Source organism: Triticum aestivum, chromosome 5D (assembly GCF_018294505.1).
Source record: "Triticum aestivum cultivar Chinese Spring chromosome 5D, IWGSC CS RefSeq v2.1, whole genome shotgun sequence".
NCBI lineage: Eukaryota > Viridiplantae > Streptophyta > Magnoliopsida > Poales > Poaceae > Triticum > Triticum aestivum.
This window is the reverse complement of record NC_057808.1, coordinates 362,273,832-362,291,460: the sequence shown is the minus strand read 5'-3', so window position 1 is coordinate 362,291,460 and position 17,629 is coordinate 362,273,832.

Here is a 17,629-nt window from a genome sequence, read left to right as displayed (position 1 = left end):
CAAGCAACAAGTAGCAAAAGTAAATAAAGCGCAGCAAGGTGGCCCAACCCTTTTGTAGCAAAGGACAAGCCTGGACAAACTCTTATATAGAGAAAAGCGCTCCCGAGGACACATGGGAATTATCGTCAAGCTAGTTTTCATCACGTTCATATGATTCGCGTTCAGTACTTTGATAATTTGAGATGTGGGTGGACCGGTGCTTGGGTGCAGCCCTTACTTGGACAAGCATCCCACTTATGATTAACCTCTATTGCAAGCGTCTGCAACTATAACAAAAGTATTAAGGTAAACCTAACCATAGCATGAAACATATGGATCCAAATCAGCCCCTTACGAAGCAACGCATAAACTAGGGTTTAAGCTTCTGTCACTCTAGCAACCCATCATCTACTTATTACTTCCCAATGCCTTCCTCTAGGCCAAAATAATGGTGAAGTGTTATGTAGTCGACGTTCACATAACACCACTAGAGGATAGACATCATACATCTCATCAAAATATCGAACGAATACCAAATTCACATGACTACTAATAGCGAGACTTCTCCCATGTCCTCAGGAACAAACGTAACTACTCACAAAGCATATTCATGTTCATAATCAGAGGGGTATTAATATGCATATAGGATCTAAACATATGATCTTCCACCAAATAAACCAACTAGCATCAACTACAAGCAGTAATCAACACTACTAGCAACCTACAGGTACCAATCCCGGACTTAGAGACAAGAATTGGATCCAAGAGATGAACTAGGGTTTGAGAGGAGATGGTGCTGGTGAAGATGTTGATGGAGATTGTCCTCTCCCGATGAGAAGAGCGTTGGTGATGACGCTGGCGATGATTTCCCCCTCCCGGAGAGAAGTGTCCCCGGCAGAACAGCTCTGCCGGAGCCCTAGATTGGTTCCGCCAAGGTTCCGCCTCGTGGCGGCGGAGTCTCGTCCCAAAAGCTTGCTTCTGATTTTTCTTCGGACGAAAGACTTCATATAGCAGAAGATGGGCTCCGGAAGTCCAACAGGGGCCCCACGAGTCAGGGGGGCGCGCCCAGGGGGGTATGGCGCGCCCCCCACCCTCGTGGACAGGTGGAGGCCCCCCTGACGTATTTCTTCCGCTCAGTATTTTTTATTATTTCCAAAAATAACTTTCGTGGAGTTTCAGGACTTTTGGAGTTGTGCAGAATAGATCTCTAATATTTGCTCCTTTTCCAGCCCAGAATTCCAGCTGCCGGCATTCTCCCTCCTTACGTAAACCTTGTAAAATAAGAGAGAATAGGCATAAGTATTGTGACATAATGTGTAATAACAGCCCATAATGCAATAAATATCGATATAAAAGCATGATGCAAAATGGACGTATCAACTCCCCCAAGCTTAGACCTCGCTTGTCCTCAAGCGGAAGCCGATAACGATAAATATGTCCACATGTTTAGAGGTAGAGGTGTCAATAAAATAAAATACGGACATGAGGGCATCATGATTATTCTCATAACAGCAACACAAATGGATAATGTTATATGATTTCTTATGTTGAAGTAAGAATCTATTCACAATACAAAGTATGAATCAGAAACTTTATTGAGAACCAACAATCTATAATCTCAGTTATTGAAGCAATTGCAATTTATCATAACATCAGAAAGAGTCTATGTCAGAGCTTTCTAGCAAGTCCACATACTCAACTATCATTTAGTCTTTCATAATTGCTAACACTCACGCAATACTTGTGGTTACGGAGTTTTAGTCGGACACAGAGAAAGATAGGGGCTTATAGTTTCGCCTCCCAATCTTTTACCTCAAGGGTAATGTCAACAATAATAATTCATGCTAACCCATATCCAATTATATATATATATATATATATATATATATATCAGGATCTTTCCAACATCCTGTGCTTGCCAAAGGATAAAATGTAAAAAGGAAAGGTGAAAATCACCATGACTCTTGCATAAGATATAAGGTAATAATAAAAGATAGGCCCTTCGCAGAGGGAAGCAGAGGTTGCCATGCGCTTTCAAGGTTGGATGCACAAAATCTTAATGCGAAAGAACGTCACTTTATATTGCCACTTGTGATATGAACCTTTATTATGCAGTCCGTCGCTTTTATTTCTTCCATATCACAAGATCGTATAAAGCTTATTTCCTCCACACCAATCAATCATACATATTTAGAGAGCAATTTTTATTGCTTGCACCGATGACAACTTTCTTGAAGGATCTTACTCAATCCATAGGTAGGTATGGTGGACTCTTATGGCAAAACTGGTTTAAGGGTTTTTGGAAGCATAAGTAGTATCTCTACTTGGTGCAAAGAATTTGGCTAGCATGAGGGGGAAAGGCAAGCTCAACATGTTGGATGATCCATGACAATATACTTTATCTCAGATATAAGAAAACATAACCCATTACGTTGTCTTCATTGTCCAACATCAACTCTTTAGCATGTCATATTTTAATGAGTGCTCCCAATCATAAAAGATGTCCAAGATAGTATATTTATATGTGAAACCTCTCTTTCTTTATTACTTCCTATTAATTGCAACGATGACCAAGGCTATGTTTGTCAACTCTCAACAACTTTTAATCATCATACTCTTTCTATGTGAAGTCATTACTCTCAATAAGATCAATATGATCTCTTTGTTTCTTTTTATTCTTTTCTTTTTCTTTTATTCACTCAAGATCATAGCAAGATAATCAAGCCCTTGACTCAACACTAATCTTTATTATATATAGCTCATGGACTCGATTACATAGAGGGATCATAAAGCAAAGCTCAAAAACTAGATCATACTAAAAACTTTATTCTACTAAATCAAGATACTACTAAAAGGATCGAACTAAGAAAAACGGTAAAGATAGGAGTGTGATGGTGATACGATACCGGGGCATCTCCCCCAAGCTTGGCAGTTGCCAAGGGGAGTGCCCATACCCATGTGATTATCTCTCCTTCTTCGAGGATGGTGATGTGATATTCTTGGCGATAATGCCCCTCAGGATACGATTCTCTTCCTCGAGCTTATTGAGTTGCTGCTTGAGATCCATTATCTCCTTATGAAGCTTCCCTGTAACAGCTAAAGCTCCTTGCACCCAAGGGTGTTGCATAGCTGCGGGAGAACAAGTGACACTCTTCTTCATATTTTCATGAGAAAGAAATCTAACATTGGAAGGGATAACCGAGTTTGGAATAACTGAGCTCTGTAGTTCCCCCATCGTGAATCCAGCCCGGAAGTGAGAGTGACTTCTTGATCCTCCTCCATGGCATCTATCCTCATCAAATCGGCCTCTATCTCTTCCTCCGTTGCTGGCCCAAAGTGGTCAGCATCGCTGTTTGTCCTTGGTCCCGATGCCGGATGAGAGACCCGGCTCTCCCCGGCTGACTCTTGAGAAGACATCTTGCTCTAATCTGCAGCAGCAACAACTCGAAACAAGAACAGAAGACAATTGCGTGATACGATGGTCAAAACCTTGGGAGATTATATAATGAATTTTTACCGACCAAAATACGTATCGTGCAAGAAAACGGAGTCCAAAGAGCACACGAGGTGCCCACGAGGCAGGGGGGCGCGCCCTCCACCCTCGTGGAGACCTCGTGTCATTCCCGGACCACTTCTTATTTTTCTATTTTTCTAAATATTCCAAAACGGAGAAAAATTGCCATTAGAACTGTTTTGGAGTCGGTTTACTTACCGTACCACATACCTATTCCTTTTCGGAGTCTGAAACGTTCTGGAAAGTGTCCCTTATGTATTCCTCCAGGGTTATGGTTTCAATAACATTGGTTTCCACATTTATAGGATTACCTGAGATATAATGTTTAATTCTTTGACCGTTCACCACCTTCTGATTTGTGCCTTCAAAGTTATTGATTTTTATGGCACCGGAACGATAGACCTCCTCGATAACGTAAGGACCTTTCCCATTTAGAGAGAAGTTTTCCTGCAAAAAATCTCAAACGAGAGTTGTATAGCAATATCACCTACATTAAACACACGCTTTTGTATCCTTTTATCATGCCATCTTTTAACTTTTTCTTTAAACAATTTGGCATTCTCATAGGCTTGGGTTCTCCATTCATCAAGTGAGCTAATGTCAAATAACCTATTCTCACCGGCAAGTTTGAAATCATAGTTGAGCTCTTTAATAGCGCAATAAGCCTTATGTTCTAGTTTGAGAGGTAACTGACATGCTTTACCATAAACCATTTATACGGAGAAATACCCATAGGATTTTTATATGCAGTTCTATAGGCCCATAATGCATCATTAAGTTTCTTGGACCAATTCTTTCTAGATCTATTAACGGTCTTTTGCAAAATTAATTTGAGTTCTCTATTACTCAATTCTACTTGACCACCAGACTGCGGGTGATAAGGAGATGCAATTCTATGATTAACATCATACTTAGCAAGCATTTTACGGAAAGCACCATCAATAAATTGTGAACTACCATCAGTCATTAAATATCTAGGGACTCCAAACCTCGGAAAAATAACTTCTTTAAGCATTTTAATAGAAGTGTTATGATCAGCACTACTAGTTAGAATAGCTTCTACCCACTTTGTAACGTAATCAACTGCAACTAAAATATGTGTGTATCCATTGGAGGCAGGAAAAGGTCCCATATAATCAAAGCCCCAAACATCAAATGGTTTAATAACAAGTGAATAATTCATAGGCATTTCTTGACGTCTAGTAATATTACCAATTCTTTGACATTCATCACAAGATAAAACAAACTTACGGGCATCCTTGAAGAGAGTAGGCCAATAAAAACCGGATTGCAATACCTTGTGTGCAGTTCTGTCTCCAGCGTGGTGTCCTCCATAAGCCTCGGAGTGACACTTGCGTAGGATCTGTTCCTGTTCATGCTCAGGTACATAACGTCTAATAACACCATCTACTCCTTCTTTATAAAGATGTGGGTCATCCCAGAAGTAATGTCTCAAATCATAGAAAAACTTTTTCTTTTGCTGGTATGTGAAACTAGGTGGTATGAATTTAGCAACGATGTAATTAGCATAATCAGCATACCATGGAGCAGTACGAGAAGTATTTATGACATTTAATTGCTCATCAGGAAAGCTATCATCAATAGGTAGTGGGTCATCAAGAACATTTTCTAACCTAGACAAGTTGTCTGCAACGGGGTTCTCAGCTCCCTTTCTATCAACAATATGTAAATCAAATTCTTGTAGCAGCAGAACCCATCTAATAAGTCTAGGTTTAGCATCTTTCTTTTCCATAAGATATTTAATAGCAGCATGATTCATGTGAATAGTTACTTTAGAATCAACAATATAAGGTCTGAACTTATCACAAGCAAATACAACTGCTAAGAATTCTTTTTCAGTAGTAGCATAATTTCTCTGAGCATTGTCTAGAGTTTTACTAGCATATTGAATAACATTTAATTTCTTATCAACTCTATGCCCTAGAACAGCACATACATCATAATCACTAGCCTCACACATAATTTCAAAGGGTAAATTCCAATTAGGTGGTTGAACAAATGGTGCAGAGATCAATGCTTTCTTAAGTATTTCAAATGCTTCTACACAATCATCATCAAAGACAAATGGTATATCCTTTTGCAATAAATTAGTCAGAGGCCGAGAAATTTTTGAGAAGTCCTTAATGAACCTCCTATAAAAACCGGCATGACCAAGGAAACTTCTTATAAGTTTAATGTCCTTGGGACATGGCATCTTTTCAATAGCATTAACCTTGGCTTTATCAACTTCAATACCTCTTTCAGAAACTTTATGCACCAAGACAATACCTTCATTAACCATAAAGTGGCACTTCTCCCAATTCAAGACAAGATTAGTTTCTTCACATCTCTGCAAAACTCGATCAAGGTTGCTCAAGCAATCATCAAAAGAGGATCCATAGACGGAGAAATCGTCCATGAAAACCTCACAAATCTTTTCACAAAAGTCAGAGAATATAGCCATCATGCATCTTTGAAAGGTAGGAGGTGCATTACATAAACCAAAAGGCATACGCCTATAAGCAAAAGTACCGAAAGGGCAAGTAAAAGTGGTCTTTGACTGATCATCAGCTGACACAGGTATTTGAGAGAAACCAGAATAACCATCTAGAAAGCAAAAATGTGTGTGTTTGGATAATATTTCTAGCATTTGATCAATAAAAGGTAAGGGGTAATGATCTTTTTTAGTAGCCTTATTTAATTTGCGGAAATCAATTACCATCCTATAACCTGTAATAATTCTTTGCGGAATCAATTCATCTTTATCATTAGGAACGACGGTAATACCTCCTTTCTTAGGAACACAATGGATAGGACTTACCCACGGACTATCAGCAACGGGATAAATTATACCTGCCTCAAGGAGCTTTAGTATTTCCTTTCTTACCACTTCTTTCATCTAAGGATTCAGCCGTCGTTGGTGATCACGAACTGGTTTGGCATCTTTCTCCAAATTTATTTTGTGTTGACATAGAGTGGGACTAATGCCCTTAAGATCATCAAGAGTATAACCAATAGCAGCACGGTGCTTTTTCAGAGTTTTCAATAATCTCTCTTCTTCATGCTCTGAAAGGTTAGCACTAATAATAATAGGATATATCTTTTTCTCATCAAGATAAGCATATTTAAGAGTATCAGGTAATGGTTTAAGCTCAGACACGGGATCACCCTTGGGTGGAGGAGGATCCCCTAGGATTTCAACAGGCAAATTGTGTTTCAGGATGGGTTCCTGTTTAAAGAATACTTCATCTATTTCCCTTCTTTCATTCATAAACATATCATTTTCATGGTCTAGCAAATATTGTTCTAAATGATCACTAGGAGGTACGGCAATAGAAGCAAGACCAATAATTTCATCCTTACTAGGCAATTCCTCTTCACGGTGTTGTCTATGAAATTTAGAGAAATTGAACTCATGAGGCATATCACCTAAACCAATAGTAACAACATCCTTTTCGCAGTCTATCCTAGCATTAACAGTGTTCAAGAAGGGTCTACCAAATATAATGGGACAAAAACTATCTTGTGGGGAACCAAGAACAAGAAAATCAGCAGGATATTTAGTTTTCCCACACAAGACTTCAACATCTCTAACAATTCCAATGGGTGATATGGTATCTCTATTGGCAAGCTTGATGGTAACATCAATATCTTCTATATCAGCAGGTGCAATATCAAGCATAATTTCTTTGTATAAGTCATGAGGTATAGCACTAGCACCCATATCACATAAGCCATGACAACAATGATCTCCTATTTTAACAGAAATAACAGGCATGCCTACCACAGGTCTATGTTTATCTTTAGCACAAGGTTTGGCAATTCTAGCAGTTTCATCACGGAAATGAGTAACATGCCCATCAATATTATCAGACAAGAGATCTTTAACAATAGCAATATTAGGTTCAACTTTAACTTGCTCAGGAGGTGTATAATTTCTAATATTGCTTTTACGAACCACAGTTGAAGCTTTAGCATGATCCTTTATTCTAACAGGGAAAGGTGGTTTCTCAACATAAGCAGTAGGAACAATAGGATCATTATAAGTGATTGTCTTTTCTTCAACTTTAATAGGTGCAGCCACTTTTACTTCTATGGGAGGATGATATTTAAACCACTTCTCCTTAGGGAGATCAACATGAGTAGCAAAAGATTCACAGAAAGGAGCTACTATCTCAGAGTCAAGTCCATATTTAGTGCTAAATTTACGGAAAACATCTGTATCCATAAAAGATTTAACACAATCGAACATAGGTGTCATACCTGACTCCTTACCTTCGTCGAGATCCTAATCTTCAGAGTTGCATTTAATTCTTTCCAATAAATCCCATTTGAATTCAATAGTCTTCATCATAAAAGAGCCAGCACAAGAAGTATCGAGCATGGTGCGATTGTTATCAGAAAGCCGAGCATAAATTTTTTGAATAATTATTTCTCTTGGGAGCTCATGATTGGGGCATGAATATAACATTGATTTAAACCTCCCCCAAGCTAGAGCGATGCTTTCTCCTTCGCGAGGCCAAAAATTATATATATAATTGCGGTTACGATGAACAAGATGCATAGGATAAAACTACTGATGAAATTCCAATTTCAATCGTTTGTAGTTCCATGATCCCATATCATCACATAGCCTATACCATGTCAATGCATCTCCCTTCAAATATAAAGGGAAGACCTTCTTTTTAATAACATCATCGGGTATACCTGCAAGCTTAAATAATCCACAAACTTCATCCACATATATTAGGTGCTCATCAGGATGCATTGTTCCATCTCCTGCATAAGGATTAGCTAGCAGTTTTTCTAACATACCCGAAGGAATCTCAAAGTAGACATTTTCATTTTCAGTAGGTTCAGTAGGTTGAGGAGCAAATCTTTGCTCAACTGGTCGGGGTGAAGATACCCCGAACAAGCCCCTCAGAGGATTACTTTCCATAGTAACAAGTGACAGTAAATTTCAGCACACTATATAAATTTTTCCTTACCAAATTCCACCTACCAAAGGTGCTTCACTCCCCGGCAACGGCGCCAGAAAAGAGTCTTGATACCCACATGTATAGGGGATCTATCGTAGTCCTTTCGATAAGTAAGAGTGTCGAACCCAATGAGGAGCAGAAGGAAATGATAAGTGGTTTTCAGCAAGGTATTCTCCGCAAGCACTGAAATTATAGGTAACAGATAGTTTTGTGATAAGATAATTGGTAACGAGCAACAAGTAACAAAAGTAAATAAAGTGCAGCAAGGTGGCCCAATCCCTTTTGTAGCAAAGGACAAGCCTGAACAAACTCTTATATAGAGAAAAGCGCTCCCAAGGACTCATGGGAATTATCGTCAAGCTAGTTTTCATCACGTTCATATGATTCGCGTTCGGTACTTTGATAATTTGATATGTGGGTGGACCGGTGCTTGGGTGCTGCCCTTACTTGGACAAGCATCCCACTTATGATTAACCTCTATTGCAAGCGTCCGCAACTACAAAAAAAGTATTAAGGTAAACCTAACCATAGCATGAAACATATGGATCCAAATCAGCCCCTTACGAAGCAACGCATAAACTATGGTTTAAGCTTCTGTCACTCTAGCAACCCATCATCTACTTATTACTTCCCAATGCCTTCCTCTAGGCCCAAATAATGGTGAAGTGTTATGTAGTCGACGTTCACATAACACCACTAGAGGATAGACAACATACATCTCATCAAAATATCGAACGAATACCAAATTCACATGACTAGTAATAGCGAGACTTCTCCCATGTCCCCAGGAACAAACGTAACTACTCACAAAGCATATTCATGTTCATAATCAGAGGGGTATTAATATGCATATAGGATCTGAACATATGATCTTCCACCAAATAAACCAACTAGCATCAACTACAAGCAGTAATCAACACTACTAGCAACCTATAGGTACCAATCCCGGACTTAGAGACGAGAATTGGATACAAGAGATGAACTAGGGTTTGAGAGGAGATGGTGCTGGTGATGATGTTGATGGAGATTGCCCTCTCCCGATGAGAGGAGGTTGGTGATGACGATGGCGATGATTTCCCCCTCCCGGAGGGAAGTGTCCCCGGCAGAACAGCTCTGCCGGAGCCCTAGATTGGTTTCGCCATGGTTCCGCCTCGTGGCGGCGGAGTCTCGTCCTGAAAGCTTGCTTTTGATTTTTCTTCGGACGAAAGACTTCATATAGCAGAAGATGGGCACCGGAAGGACAACAGGGGGCCCACGAGGCAGGGGGCGTGCCCGGGGGGTAGGGCGCGCCCCCACCCTCGTGGACAGGTGGAGGCCCCCCTGATGTATTTCTGTCGCTCAGTATTTTTTATTATTTCCAAAAATAACTTTCGTGGAGTTTCAGGACTTTTGGAGTTGTGCAGAATAGGTCTCTAATATTTGCTCCTTTTCCAGCCCAGAATTCCAGCTGCCGGCATTCTCCCTCCTTATGTAAACCTTGTAAAATAAGAGAGAATAGGCATACGTATTGTGACATAATGTGTAATAACAGCCCATAATGCAATAAATATCGATATAAAAGCATGATGCAAAATGGACGCATCAGAGACTTCAACCCACGAAGTGTGATGGCTGCGTGAGTGCATGGAGGGCTCCACCCATGAAGGGTCCATGAAGAAGCAACCTTGTCTATCCCACCTTTTTTTGAGAACTATTGTCTATCCACCTTGGCCATTGCCCACGAAGGACTTGCCTTACTTGGGTAGATCTTCATGAAGTAGGCGATCTCCTTGCCATCAAAACCTTCTTGGTTCAACTCCACACCATGTCGTAGGCTCCCAAGCGACACCTAACCAATCTAGGAGACACCACTCTCCAAAAGTTAATAGACGGTGTGTTGATGATGAACTCCTTGCTCTTGTGCTTCAAATGATAATCTCCCCAACACTCAACTCTCTCTCACAAATTTTGCTATGGTGGAAGAAGGATTTGAGTGGAAAGCAACTTGGGGAAGGCTAGAATTAAGGTTCAACTAGTAGGAATGGAATCTCCTGATCTCAGCACATGAGTAGGTGGTTCTCTCTCAGAAAATGAGTGGTGGAAGTGTAGGAACATTCTGATGGATTTCCTTTATGAGAAAGCAGGGGTGGAGGGGTATATATAGCCTCCACATAAAATCCAACCGTTACACACTTTTGACCATCTCAGTGGCACCGATCAGAAAACTCGGTGGCACCAATTTGTGTAAAAATATGAACGTTTGGAATCTCAGTGGGATCAACGGGAACAACTCTGTGAAACCGATGTGCAAGGGCTTAGGGCAAACCTCATCTCAGTGGTGCCGATTGCATCAACTTGGTGGGACCGAAGTGAAGAAATAAGGCAACAGAGAATCGTTCAAGCCATCTCGGTGAGACCAATCGCAATTCTTAGTGGAACCGAAATAATCGAAACAAGACAATGGAGAGTTGGCAAGGCCATCTCGGTGGGACCGAATCTATATTGGTGGAACCGAATTGTTAGAGTTTTGGCAGTGGCTAAGTCCAGATGAACTCGGTGGCTCCGGATAGGAATTTTCGGTGGGGATGAGTTGGAAATTAGGTTTTGGACATATTTGGGTAGAGAAAGTGGTAAGGGTTTTGGAGCAATATCACTAAGCACTTGAGCAAATAGATCATTAAGCAACACCTCATCCATTTGAATAGTATTGGCTTTCCTATGGACTCAATGTGATCTTGGATCACTTAAACGAAAATGTAGAGTCTTGAGATTTTGCCAATCCTTGTCCTTAGCATTTTGAGGAGTCCACATCTCTAGTCCTTGCCATGCCAATCATTGAACATCTTGAAATATCTATCTTGATTGGACATTAGTTCAATGAGGTATATGTTGTTATGAATTACCAAAACCACCCAAGAATTAGTTGCACTCTCAAATGGATCTTTGCAAACATATCTTACGGTTCCCGAGGTCCTCTCAAATGGTGATGTTGAACAACTTGTTTGTCTAGCCAAGGCCGCACAGACGCCCTCCGCCATGACACTGCGGACACTGAAAATAGAATCCTAAAATCAGACTGCAGGAAAATGCATGCATGGCGACTTCCTTATGGTGGATTATCACCTAGTGGTAGACTACAAATTAGAATTACAAGGTATGGATGCATATTGCACTTACCTTGTTGTCCATGAGAAAACCCCAATCTGGGAGGGGTTGGTAGGCAGTGGCAGAAACGTCGGTGTTAGTCGTTGCCGATAGCAGATAGTACTAGGGAGAGATGCGGAAGGCCATTGTATCTGCAGGTGGCCGCAATCTACAATGACATCCGGATGCGACCTCACGTGTCTGAGCAGAGTTATAAAGGAGGTGGGGACTGCGAGGCAGCTCGGGAGTGAGGAAGGAGGGCTAGGGTTTTCTCTCACAAAATGCGATCAGACTATTTGTATGACTTGGCCCAGTTATCAGTGAACGAATTTGAGCTAAAATATAGCTAAAAACAGTGAAAGATTTTTTGTGTGTGTTTATGCATTACATTTAGAGAACCATATGGCATTGGCAATACATTCATGGAACAATATGGCATTGGCATCCTAGTTCATATGTACACTACAAAATATACTGGGACCATTTTGTTTCTGCGACTCTAGATTTTGCCAATTTTACTTTGTCGGATCACGGGTTCCGGCAAAACCCTCAAGGTTTGAACACTGTGGTGCGCGCGGAGATTTCCTCCCTACCGATCTACGCCCTGGCTTGCTAAGATCTCGCGGATGAACTCGACGAACTCACAACACAAACACACAAGATTTATACTGGCTCGGGCCACCATTGTGGTGTAATACCCTACTCCAGTGTGGTGGCGGTGGATTGCCTCTTAGGCTGATGATGAACAATACAAGGGAAAGAACAGCCTCCTGAGGTTGAGGTGTTCTTGTGCTTGGCGAACTTGTGTCCGTGAGATGCCTCACAATGGGTTATCAGATGCCTCTACTGTGGTGGCTAGTTCTACTTATATAGGCCCTAGTCCTCTCCCCAAATATTGAGCGAGAAGGGAGCCAACAACGGCCAATTTGAAAGGGGACAGCTAGTACAGCTTATCCCGACAAAAGCGGTCTTCGCCTGCGAAAGGCTCTGGTGGTGACGCCGTCTTGGGCTCCATGGTGACCTCCGTCCCGCCGTCCTGCTGGTCTTGGTCTCGTTGCACTGATATGGAAACCTTTGCTTGATGCCTTGGTACTCCACGCCTGCGCTTGCCTCCTTAGTACCAAAGAGGAAACAAGGACGTTGCGCGCGCTGGCGCCCGCCTGATCTTGATCGTCATGGCTCACGTCACGAGAGCCTCGCGAGGTTTGCCCTGCCTTGATTTCTCCGCTCCTCGCGAGGCAGCCTAGTGTGGCCGCTCCCGAGGAGGTCTTGTGTCATCCGCCTCGCGAGGCTTGGCCCCTCACAAGGGTCTTGAATGCCTTGTTGATGAAGATGGGCCATACAGGCCTGCTAGCACAGCCACGCCGTGGGCCGGAGGCAGGCAAGTCTGGGGACCCCCGTTCCCAGAATGCCGAGAGTAGCCCCCGGGCCCAAGGCGTGCTCGGGCTTGGCTTCGTGGTGAAGCCAAAGTTCAAGCGCGGAGCGCCGCGGGCCCCAAAAGCCTGTGGCCTTGGTCGACGCGTGGCGGTTGATTGGACGTGGGCGTCTCCGCTTCCCCACGCTGCCTCGGCAACTGCCCGACTTGACAAGTCCCTGCGACATGCAAGGAAAACCATCATTACCTGTGATTGTGGGAGGCGCCGGTTGGCCTTCTTCCGCTATAAATGGGGAGGGGGGCAGAGCCCCCATCGCCCATCTCTTCACGGTTCGCCTGCTTCCTCCTTCTTGCTCCTTTATTAGCAGCAATGGCGCCGTCGAAGAGGTTCTCCGCCGCGGAGAAGGGCAAGGCCCCTCGGGAGGGGCCCGGCTCCCCGACGCCCAAGCGGGGACGTGGCCATCCCCGCAAGCACACCGCGACCCCCGCCGTGGCCCCCGGCTCCCGGGGTGGTGCCGCTGCGTGGGGCAGGAGTCGCTCTGGTCGCGGCAGCCCGGTTGACGAAAGGAGACGCGTCATGGTTGTGCAGGCAGACGGTTGCTACAGCCGGGCTCTAGCTGCAGGCAGACGGTTGCTACAGCCGGGCTTCTTGGGTTGCGGTCGAGGTCTCTGTCGCGGGCAACATAGCTCTGGCCCGCGGCTGGCAGACGTTCGCCCGCACGCGTGGCCTGGGCAGGTGGTGCACCCTCCACTTCAAGTTTGACGGTGATGCGACCCTCTACGTGAGGGTGTTCGGGGAAGACGGTCGCCGCGCCGGATGCTACCCTGAGGTGAACGATAGCGAGGAGGTGCTCGGCCTTGGGGATGGTCGGGACGAGGAGGAGGGCGGACCCGCCGGCCGCGCCTTGTCCGGCTACGGTGGCTCCTCACTAGGTGACAGTTCCAGCAGTGGCGGCTACGACCAGCCGCCACGTCGCCGCGCCCGCTTCGAAGGTGGTAGCGAGTTGTCTCATCGCCGCGCGTTCGTGAAGCGCGAGGAGGGGTCCGACTAAGCTCGGGACGTCGCCAAGTGCCTGCTCCCGAGGACTGCTACAGGGGCGAGCGCCGCTTTTGTTTTGTTCTTCTTTTCCTTCCTGCACCAAAATGAAACCAGTATGGGCCCGGAGGGGCGTGTATCAGACCATGACATCTCAATCATTACGCTACGCTTGTTGTTTTCGTGTTGTGTTGTTATTTTGTGCTGAGATAACTTAGCTTGGTGCATTCGGGGCGGCCTCCTCTTTACGTGGCATTTGTTTCCTCATGCCCGTCTTGACCTAGTGGTCTGTGATTGCTCAGGAACTGCAAAAAATTCGTTAGGAAGCTTGCTAGGAGGCTTATCGTTCACCCAAGCCTTGACCTGGCGCTTGATATCACGGTACTCGAGGGGCACAGATTAGGAGAGATGCGCCAGCTTGCGGGCTCGAACGAGGGTGGCTCACGAGAAGGCAGAGAGAAAGTAAAACGCTCGCGAGGGCGCCTGCCTAGCCCCCTTCGCGGGGTATGCGAGAGAGAGAACACAAGCGAACCAGAGTCGGAAAGACGGCAAAAGGCGAAGGAACCAAATCAGCAAGGAACACCAAAAACGAACTTCGATTAAGAGAAGGCGAGCCAACTACGGAAAGCAAATGAAAAGCCGCGTCCGGAACCTAATCTAGTCTTCAGTCTTCTCACCAGCGCGGAGCTAAGTGCTACCACTAGGTGTGGGAGGGAGCCCCCGAGGCCCGAGGGTGGCACTCCTGAGACTCCGGGGCGTGTACAACCCCACTCATTATTACGTGAGAGTGTCACGGGCGGCGATTCTTCACAGGCACTGGGCCTTTCTTCACAGGCACTGGGCCTTGCTTCATGGGTAGAACTTCCGGAGGTGCTGGATGTTCCAGGCGTTCTGGATGGGTACCCCGTCCTGCGTCTCCAGGCGCGCGGCGCCATGCCTGGAGACATGGACGACCCTGAACGGGCCCTCCCACATAGGTGAGAGCTTGTGCAGCCCTTCCCTGGAGAGGACCCGCCTCAGTACGAGGTCGCCCGCCTCGAGCGTCCTGGAGTGGATGTTGCGACAGTGATATCGCCGTAGCGCCTGCGGGTACCTTGCCCCCCATAGTGTGGATTCGCGACGATGTTCCTCCCCCAGCACGAGGTCCATCCCCCGTGTGGCGTCCGGCTGCGTTTCATCAAACGCCAGGACCCGTGCGGAGCGATGCTTGACCTCATGAGGAAGGACCGCTTTGGCTCCGTAGACAAGGAAGAATGGGGTCTCGCCCGTTGGCTTGGTGGCGGTGGTGCGGATGGACAACAGCACGGACTGGAGCTCGTCATGCCAGCCCCTGCCGCAGGCCTCGAGCTTCTTCTGGAAGGTCCTGGTCTTGAGGCCCCTCAGGACTTCTACGTTGGCACGTTCGGCCTGACCATTGCTCCTGGGGTGTGCCACCGAAGCGTAGCAAATCTGCGTTCCAAGGTTAGCACAGTAGGTTTTGAAGAGGTTACTAGTGAATTGCGAGCCGTTATCTGTGATGATGCGGTTGGGAAGCTTGAAGCGGCTCATGAGGCCCTTGATGAACTTGACAGCAGAGCCAGCTGGGATGGTGCGGACGGCTTCCACTTCTGCCCACTTGGTGAACTTGTCGATGGCGACGTAGAGGTAGCGGTAGCCCCCAGGCGCTCGAGGGAATGGGCCCAAGATGTCCAGGCCCCAAACCGCGAACGACCACGTGAGTGGGATGGTCTGGAGGCCTTGAGCTGGCTGATGAATCTGCTTGGCGTGGAACTGGCAGGCTTCGCAGGACTTCACCAGCTCGGCCGCGTCGTTGAGCGCCGTGGGCCATTATAATCCGCTGCGGAATACCTTGCCGACGAGGGTCCATGATGACGAATGGTGCCCGCAGTCCCCGCCGTGTATGTCAATTAGCAACTCCTTCCCCTGGTCTTTGGAAATGCAATGCAGTGAAACATCATTTGGCCGCTTCCTTTACAACTCACTGTCCCGGATGCAATACGCCGTGGCTTGTCGGTCCACGCGCTCTGCGTCCTCCTCTTCCTCCGGCAGCGCCCCTTGCATCAGATATTCCTTGAATTCCTTGGTCCAACATCCTTCCTGAGGCTTGAGCGCCAAGAGCAGGCGAGCTCCTGAGGTTGGGCCGCAGGCTGGGGTTCCAGTGGCAGGCGGCTGTGGGAGCTCCTCCCGAGGCTTAGCTGTGCTTGAAAGTGGTGGTGTTGCCGACGGCTTGAAGAGCCGCTCCTTGAAGACGCCGGGCTCTTGGGGCTGCCGCTTGGACGCCCTCCTGGCGATGTCGTCGGCTTCCTTGCTGGTACCACGGGGCACATGCTGCAACTCTAGGCCCAGGAACTGCTTTTCGATCTTACGCACTTCCGTGAGATATGCCTCCATCTGCTCATCCTTTGGCTCATACACTTTGTTGGAGAAATTGACGAGGAGCTGTGAGTCGCCCCTAACGGTGAGGCGCTTCACCCCGAGAGCTGCGGTGGCCTTAAAGGCGGCTATGAGGCCTTCATATTCTGCGATGTTGTTGGAGACCTTCTCGCCCTGCTGAAAGCAGAGCTACACTGCATAGTAGAGCTTGTCGTGAGTGGGTGAGATGAGTACCGCTCCAGCCCCCACGCCCTGATGCATGAAGGCGCCATCGAAGTACATGACCCAACCATCTGGCGCCTCGCTTCCTGGTAAGGTGGACCGGTCTTCGCCTACTTCAAGTGTCGGGGCGTCCGTCGAGTCTGCCACAAAGTCAGCGAGCGCGGCTCCCTTGATGACCCTGGTAGTGCTGAACTTTAACTGGAATGCTTGCAGCTCGATGTTCCACTCGGCGATCCTTCTGGCAGAGTTGGGGCTCCTGAGCACCCTCTCCAATGGGTAGGCTGAGACGACCTTGATGGGGTGGCCCTGGAAGTAGTGCTGCAGCTTGCGCGAGGCCACCAAGAGCGCGAGCAGGAGCTTCTGAGGCATGGGATATCGCGCCCTCGCGTCCCGCAACACTGTGCTGACAAAATACACCAGGTGTTCGACGAGGGCTGGCGCGCTGTTGAGGCTCGTGTCTTGCGAGAGTTGAGAAGTCTCCTGAGGTGGTGGGACTCCTGATGCCTGATCGCTTGCGGGAATCTTGGTGATGTCGTCCTGCCGAGCTTGGTCTTCTGTTGACGACGCTAAGGCTCTCGCGGCGCCTTCCTGATCTTGCGTCATTTCAGCTGTAGCTTGGCGCAGCGCGCCCTTGGCTTGGTGCTCCTCCCGAACCGCCACCAGCGCTGCGCTGGCGGAGTACGGGGTAGCAGCAAGGTAGAGCACTAGGGGCTCGAGAGGTCGTGGCGCCACCATCACCGGTGGCCTGGTCAGGTATTTCTTGAGGTCTTGAAAAGCTCGGTCGGCCTTCGGAGTCCACTCGAATGGGCCCTTCTTCATCAGCTTGAAGAAGGGTAGGGCGCGCTCTCCTAGCTTCGAGATGAAGCATCCCAACGCAGTTACCCGACCAGCCAACTTCTGCATTTCCTTAAGGGTCTGCGGTGGGCTCATGTCCTCAATGGCCTTGATCTTCTCCGGGTTCGCCTCGATCCCTCTATGGGACACGAGGAAGCCCAGCAGCTTGCCGGAAGGGACACCGAACACGCACT